The sequence below is a fragment of the Myxocyprinus asiaticus genome, chromosome 6 (genome assembly GCF_019703515.2).
Source record: "Myxocyprinus asiaticus isolate MX2 ecotype Aquarium Trade chromosome 6, UBuf_Myxa_2, whole genome shotgun sequence".
NCBI classification, from domain to species: Eukaryota; Metazoa; Chordata; class Actinopteri; order Cypriniformes; family Catostomidae; genus Myxocyprinus; species Myxocyprinus asiaticus.
In genome coordinates, this window is record NC_059349.1 from 3,531,818 (window position 1) to 3,540,149 (window position 8,332).

The 8,332-nt window shown below is 37.0% G+C and overlaps 1 protein-coding gene across 1 annotated transcript in view; it reads left to right on the top strand.

Moving 5' to 3' along the window:
* LOC127442946 (gastrula zinc finger protein XlCGF7.1-like) overlaps positions 1-8,332 on the top strand; it is an 898,889-nt gene that overhangs the window by 551,554 nt on the left and 339,003 nt on the right. The gene's annotated exons all lie outside the window — the stretch shown is intronic.

The window sequence follows — 8,332 nt, forward strand, 5'->3', positions numbered from 1 at the left end:
TGCCAGCATGTTACTGTCAAATTATCGGTGTCTTGCTGTTGCTGAAATTAACAGCTAGATACTGTTTTTACAGCTACAGTATACAACTGTAATTTAGCAGCATATAGCTGTCAAATTACATACTATCTACTGTTATTGAAATTAACAGCTAGGTTCCCAGCATGCACTGCAGCATGAAGAAATTACTTCGATTTTTTACTATTTACTGGTTTATTTTGACGTTGTTTTTGTTGTTGTCTAAGTTACTTGGATTTTAATGTTCAGCTCTTACTTATTTACGTAAAAGTATGTTTGTTAATTGTCACCACTGTTGCACTGTCTTGTTAACAACTCGAGTTATGTTGTAAGTTCATCAAAAACATCAAAACACTCAATTTGCTGATGTAATTCTGCTGAAATATTCTTTACTGTTTTTGCTTTTATTTGTAATGCATCACTATCACCACATATTGTGCCATTTGCAAGGTAGGATCAGACATTCAGTCTGACCTTAGGTTTGTCTTCCAAGTAGTACAGTGCAACAACTTGTCTTTTACTTAAACATTAATTGACTGGCAGGAAAAACATAATATAATAATAAAGAAGGTCCAAGGTGTACACTCAAGAGATCACTAATCACCGTAATGGTGACTTCAGTCAAAACACAACTATTGATAACAAAACAACAACACTAATTAAACTAAGACTTCTATTAAGTCTGAATAAATAATTTTGTACGTGTTTTTTTTTTTTTTTTTTGTAGCTCCAATGCATTTGCCAAAGCATACATACTTATTCAAGCACAAAGGCTTATGGGTATTTCACCATTATAACCCACAATGCAGTGCTATACTGTTATTTTACTGTGTACAGATTGTTGTTGTTGTTTTGTTTTTGTTTTTTCATAAAAAATACACTGTTCAATCCTGGCAAAATTGTACATTTAATATGTACATTGCTTCTAAGGTTGATTTTTTTCAGTTGGTTAGAAACATCATGATCACTAACCATGTGCCACAAACTAAAAATTTCATGGGGGGTAAAATAAATGTTTCAAAATGTCTACTTTTTGCGACCAGATAATATTATCATCACATTGCTTCATTTTCCATGGCCATTCAAAATAATAGTAATAGTAAATGAAGGTACACTCATGGCATCAAATATTTTATTTTAGTACATGGACATTCAAAAGAATGTTGGAAAATTGTTTTTTTTATTCTATTAATGTTTGCATTCATAGTAACACTGTTTTGAACACTATTATTCCACCCCACCCGACCCAGTAAAAAAAAAAAAAGGTGTCCTCTTTTTGGAAAACCAGATATGGTCACCCTAGCTACAGCTACATACTAACACTCCCCCACAGACATAATATTGAGTCCTGAGTCAGTTTGAGTGGGCAGCAGGTAATTAATACTGACCCATGAATCAGTTTGCTTGGTCAGTAGGATATTAATTTTGACCAACAATCCATATTTGTGTAAGTGGTAAGTCAATTTGCCTCAAGCAATGCAGTATTGCAGCTTTACAGCAATACTGAGGCTAGTCACTGCAGGTGTTAAGTCTTTCCTTGATAACACTTTGAATCATGGTGCTATGATCATGACAGTTATTCTTACTGTCATACTTATATAAATATAACCACCACTATGTGCCCATGACATATACTGTACCAGTCAAAAGTTTGGACACACTTTCTCATTCAAGTGAATGGAGGGTCTGTTCAAACTTTTGACTTGTACTGTCCGTTTAACAATGTCCTACAACAGCAAAATTAGAAAAAGAAAAAAAGAGTTAAATAACACTCAGAAACACTGAATTTATTGTTTTTACTGTTGCATACTGGGAAATCCTGATGATACAATATAAACCTTTTAGTCTTTCACAAGTGCTTTTCCTGACACTATATCCCATTGAATCCTGGACTGGATATTATTTTGAAAAAAAAAAAAACAACAACTTTAAAATCAGTTTAAATGATCAGATACAGTATCCTTATCCTTTTTCCATGCTCATCTGCAACAAAAAGTATAAGCTTTTATTCATAAAATGCTGTGTAGTGTAAGCTTATTAATGTGGGTACAGGCTTGTAGTTATCAAGTGTTTGTTTGTTTGTTTGTACGTAGGCTGCCTTTAGGATTAAGTACTGTACATGTGTCGGCCCTTGAAGAGTATTTTCTTTTTCTCCCTCTTCCCTTGCTCAACTCCAGCCATGACTCCACCCCATGAAAGCCAGATTGCCTTCATACCACAAATAGGCACATATACTGTACTGTAGTCCCTTTTTGTGACTTGTGACTGGAAAGGCAGAAAACAGTGATATCTACTGTGCCTGGGCACAGGTCAAAAAATATTCATAAGCCCTACTGCTATGATGTTTAAAATATACATTAACTCAATCTCCTCTAGTGCCAACCTACTATACAGTATAGTGTTATTGTACATTGTAGTCAAAATTTGTCTGCAGCCATGCCGATAGTTAGTTTTAATTGTCTAGGTTCTGAATATCGATCTCTGAGATTTCTGCCTCTACACCAATACAATAAAGGTGAACGGAATTTAATTTGTGCTGCCAGTGCCATTAGAATTTTGAAATTTCAGACCACACTGTCAACAATTCGTATAAGGTCTATTTCTTCAGTGGAAAGTAGTTCCAATGAAAACTGTCTCAGGTGTGTTCTGGATGGATTATCCAAAGTATCAGGGACACACTGAAAGCAGTTTTAACAGATATTATTGAGACTAATATCTCAAAATTTGGATAAATAAAAACCAAACCTATCTTCATGGATAAATACCACAAGAGGGAACTTTTTAAAGGCCACATTATTATCAGAACCTCACCTCACATCTAGTTATTTTGCCAGTCAAACATGGTGAAGTCCCTGATGAAGGAAATGACGCGTGGGTTCTTATGATATCTTCCGCTTTACAGTTCTTCCACTTTTCCAGCTTGTCTGGACCTTGCCACTGCACTTGCTGGAGTCAAAAAAATCCACTTGTTTGCAGACTACACAGTGTCTCCTGCAATAATCAAACATAAAACAACAATTCAGTTGCAATATAGTAATTTCTGCAGACCCTCTTCACTTTTGTCCTGTGGGGAATTGAAAAGGGACCCCATGACATCTTTGAAATGGTACTTTATTTGGAAAGCAGTGCTGCCACAAGAGTTGCTTGATTGTATTTGCTATGTCCACTTAATTGTATTTATCTTCAAAAAACTACTTTTCTTTAATTAGAGTTTTACCTAGCACAATGAGCCTTGGGTGATGGGAAGGGAGAACTGGGCCTCGGAATCGGCAGGAGTTATAGTCGCCTATGAGTATAGAAAAACACTCAAACTCTAATAATAATAAAAATTTTAAAAAAAGTTTAGCAATTAGTCTATAACTTATAGTTTTTCTAAGGTTTAACTGTGTCTATGAATCGGTACATATGCTTTTGAAGTGCACCTACTATCGTAAAAGCAGCAGGGCATTCTGCATGTCCACACTGAAATCTCATGTTTGCAAGATTTCTGTGAATTTTAACATGCCAAATGAATGAAGAAATCGACGCTGTACTGAACTTACAAACCTTACAAGTGTAAGACATTTTAATAACCTAACGTTAACTGAGGATTACTATCTAACAGCTATCTTAACTTGGTGTTGCTTTTGCAACTTGCATTTTCACTAGGCGGTACTGTAAACGTTTGGCTACTGTTACATAAATAAACTGACCAAGTTGGGTTTAGTTAGTCAAGAGAAAACATTTTGTTTAGTAAGAAACCTAAAGGCAATGATGGGGTCTGTGCTGCTCCACTCCTTGAACGGTTCCCCATTCGTCGCAAAAATGGCCTCGTTGTGAAAAATACTCTTCCTCCAGCACTACCTCTCTCGGGATCTCGGCTGTTCCACTCCCGTAAAATTACTGCAGCACAGATCTCTGAATCCGTTCAATCTATGGCATCATTAATTTCAGTCAAGTCATCAAATTTATGGAAAGCTGCCCAAAAAGACCACGTTAACCAACTGTCCACCAGTGAACTAAGCACCACGCAACCGCACACATTAACTCTATGCACGCTGAAAAAGAGAATCCTTTCAATGAAATGGAATGAAGGATAATGAGCTTCAGCTTTCAAGTCCCAATGCTTAAGTTAAATGTTGATGCAGTGAAGAACTTTGGCACTGTAGGGCTTTACTGGTTGTTTAGATTAGTGTTACTATCAGAAATAATTAATAATTATTTCTTTAGTTATTAATTAACATTTAAATTAATTAATTGAATCTAACTCATTAAAACCTCATATGGGGCTCCAGTAAATATAGTGTGCTACGTTTAGGAGCAAGTTTGGTTATTAGCAATAATTAATAATTATCAAAGATAATTATTAATTATTAAAATCAATAGAACATTGATGAGAATCAATGTTAGCTTTTTTTAAATCCTTTAAATCAACAATTAATAAAGATAATCGTTAATTGTTAACATCGATGAAACATTAATTAAAATTAACACTAGCTTATTGATCATTCTAATTCAATCAAAGATAATTATCAATTATCAAAAATCAACAGAATATTAATAAGGATTAACACTGACGGGGCACCACCCTGGAATCAGGGACTAATAACCAGATAGTATAACAGTCTCAATATTAGATTGTTTTCTTAGGAAAATCGACATCCGAAGAATATCAATTTTCGGGGAAAAAAAGAATGGATGAGGGTTTGAATCCGAGCACTGACATCCCGTCAGCATGACACAGGCGTATGCAAAACAAACCAAAACACTTCTCTTTGTAATATAAACAAAGTTTATTTATGCAGTAATATCAATTTATAATTAATACAATGCAGTCAATAAACTTCCGACTTACAACTACAAACTAAACAGTGATATGATTAGATATGGAAATAAAAATAATCCTATAACACATAAGGTGTGTGTGTGTGACAGTGTGTGTGTGTGTAAGGAGGGACGTGCACAAAATGGCAGACGTGACTCGAGAAACCAGTCAATGGCGTCTACCAGTTACCGCGTGTATCTGCTTGTACGATAGCTTAGGGACAAAGCTGGGCTTTAGCATTAAGCTATCTAGGAGCCAAAAATGTGTGCCAGAATTTTTGTGAGGGGTCACGTGCGTGTGTGTGTGTGGTTAGTACGAGAGAGAGAGAGAGAAGTGACGGGCCTAAAGCCGATTTCGCGATTGTGGGAGAGAAAGCAGCTGTTAGTTCATCGCTCAGAGATGCGGTGGACGGCTCGTAAACGTTATTTGACTCTTTAATGGATGAACTCAATTTACCTGTCTCACCCGCGATGGCGAAATTGCACAACAGTCCAATTTGGTTGGACCACAATACAGCAAAACAAATTCGTGATAATTAATACCCTGAGTATTAATAATGAGCGGACATGGCGGTCCGTAAACTGTACAAGCAAAAACCTTGAAACACCAGAATAACACACTATAATATTCTATCTCTGCCCAGACGTAAACCTCTTACTTGAATCACATGAGGACACAGGTAGAATGTGTTTTCCTCCGTCCTTTAACTCTGACCCGGTTCCTTGAGGCTCGGGTGATGCCGGGAGGCCATTTCCTCGCTCTGTCGGCGGGCGGTACAGCTGTTGATTCTCGGCGGGCTGGCGGAGAACTCAGAAATGTCAACTTGATTGAAGAGGGAAGAGAAATCTTTAATCTCTTCACTTCTGTAGGCAAACGGATGAAGATGCGAATTGCTCGGCGGTCTCCTTCGGATCCGTTAGAGTGTTCGGTTGAACACAGAGTAATCTCAACTCGTCCAGCGAGATGAGATTGTATGGCCACAGTTTCAAGTCGGACGTTACTTCCTTGTGCCACGAGGTTGCACCTGAGAGCAGCGTTGAGCTGCATCTTCACACTGCAAACAAAGTTGCTGGAAGCAAATCCCAGAAGCATTTCAGAGGTATTTCAACTCCTGATGATGTCATGGTTTGAGGTGCGTTCTGTTGTGTGCCTCATCCAATAGGAGTTGAGAGTTTGATCCTTTAGTGAGCAAGGCTTGATGGGATTTGTAGTCTGTTTTGGACTCCCTTTGTTTGATTTTGGCGCGATTTTTATCAGTATAATTTACGACTTGGAATGTGGGGGCTTGAGTTAGGTTTTACGACTTGTGTTAGGCCTGCCTTTGTCTTCTATCTGAATACATGAGGCCCAACAGCACCTAAACAAGACAGAGAATTTCTAGTCTTCTTCTACATTTTGTTTCTTTTTTTTTCTGAAGTTCTGGAAGACAAGATGCCTTGCGGCACATTGCTGCCTCTCACAGGTCATGATTAGATAGTCTTTCCCCAAAGGCGTGCTCCTCGAAATGATGAATTCAAGGACTGTTTACCAGTGGGATTGAGCAGGCTTTTCATTGTGACTGTTTTTGTACCCAGGCTTGATAATGCAGCATAAAGCCTTTCTTGTTGCTCCATATAGCGGATGCATCAATCATAAAATAATAAAAAGTAAATAAAGCATGAAAAAATTCAAGCCAACTTGATTCAATCCAAATAGAAAGAAATTGTTTTAAATAAAAAAATAAAAAATAAAAAAACATCCTTTGGTTAATTTGCACTATAGATTTGTATCAATAATTTTGGGTTGCCACTGAAACTAAACATATATATTGAAAACCTTTAAATAACAAAAGTCAACAAATGAAGCAAAGTTTCTTCACATATTGCTTGGTGTGTTACAAAACGAATGAAGTCTCTGTGAGTTTCTGGTGATTTTTGACAATGTTTTTTGAAGTTTTGAGGGCTGTACTGCTAAAATTTTGTTAAACTGATAAATCAAAATCAAATTTCAAGTCATGATTTGGACATGACAATGGATCATGTCATATTAATAAAAAAATAAAATAAAAAAAATAAATAAAAAAAATGCAAAATCAATTATGAGATAGGCTAAGAATTTTAAAGATTAGGTGCCCCATAGCAGCAGCTAGCATTGGTGCCAAGGTCATCGGTGTCTGTGGGGGCGGCAACCCGAGAGACCACTGGTGGACACCGGTGGTGAAGAAGGCTTTCAAGCTGAAGAAAGAGGCCTTTTGGGCTTGACTGGCATCTGGTAAATTACTGTATTATTAAAGAATACAGTATTTTCCTGTATTCTCTATTCACAGTAAATATCTAATTGAATTAAGGTAAGGTCACTTTAATATGATGCTGCCAGTGTACTGTGATTTCCTTCCTACAGTACATAACTGGTTATTGTGATTTTCTACAGTACATTGTTGGTTATTGTGATTTTCTACAGTACATTGTTGGTTACTGTGATTTTCCACAGTACATTATTGGTTACTGTGATTTTCCACAGTACATTATTGGTTACTGTGATTTTCTACAGTACATTGTTGGTTACTGTGATTTTCAATTGAATACACTGTATTCTACTGTGAACTTGTATACAGTAATTTCCTGTGCACAAACACAGTAAATTACTGTAGATTTCATAGGTTTTTTTTCAGTGTGTGCATGTGTTTATGCATTTGGCATGTGTTCATGTGACTGTGACATGTGATTGACTGGAACGCACTGAGGTCGGAAGTGGGACATTTATACTCGGATATTCCTACCCCCGACTATGTCTGGAACACAGCAATAGACCAGTAGGAGTGAGTTGAAAAGCATGTGCTGTTCCATTTACTGTCCTGAAGGCCAAAGTCAAAGCCTTGAATTTGATCTGGGCAGCTAAAGGTAGCATGGAGTGAAAGAGGGGGTTGACACACATCAGATGGTGGGTTTCTATCCTTTTCTGCATATCGCTGCCCCCTTCCGCATATCACGGTGACGTTATGTGGCGCGTTCTGCATAACGTGGCGGCCCCATTTTGCGGCCGGCCCACCGGGAAAAGTCCCAGTTCTCCCTATGGCCAGTCAGTGCCTGGCAGGGATTACAGTGAATTTTCATTTTTGGGAGGATCCATCCCTTTAATTTAGCTGACAAACTCTCCTTTGGCTGACGTTTTGTGCTTTGTGGACTACTTTAATGGTGTATAATAATTATTTTAAATCTATGTGAAATTAGAGGGCTTGTTTCTTCCCTCTGCCTCATCAGTGTTTTGTTCGTTTTTTTGCTACTACTGACAAGTGGTCACACAGACGTTGCACTACAAATTATCTTTATCTTTGACTCAGATTTTTAACATATTTGTTTTAATTTCCCAGACAAGTACTATTTGATATCGTCTTGATATAGCTAATATTAAAATTTGTAGTATGCCTAATTAAAATTGACAGTTCGTACAAGCGCAAGTCTGGTGACAAATGTTCTTTTAATAATTTTTGGGGAAAGTTACTCTTAAAATGAATGTTTAATTATTTTGTTGATA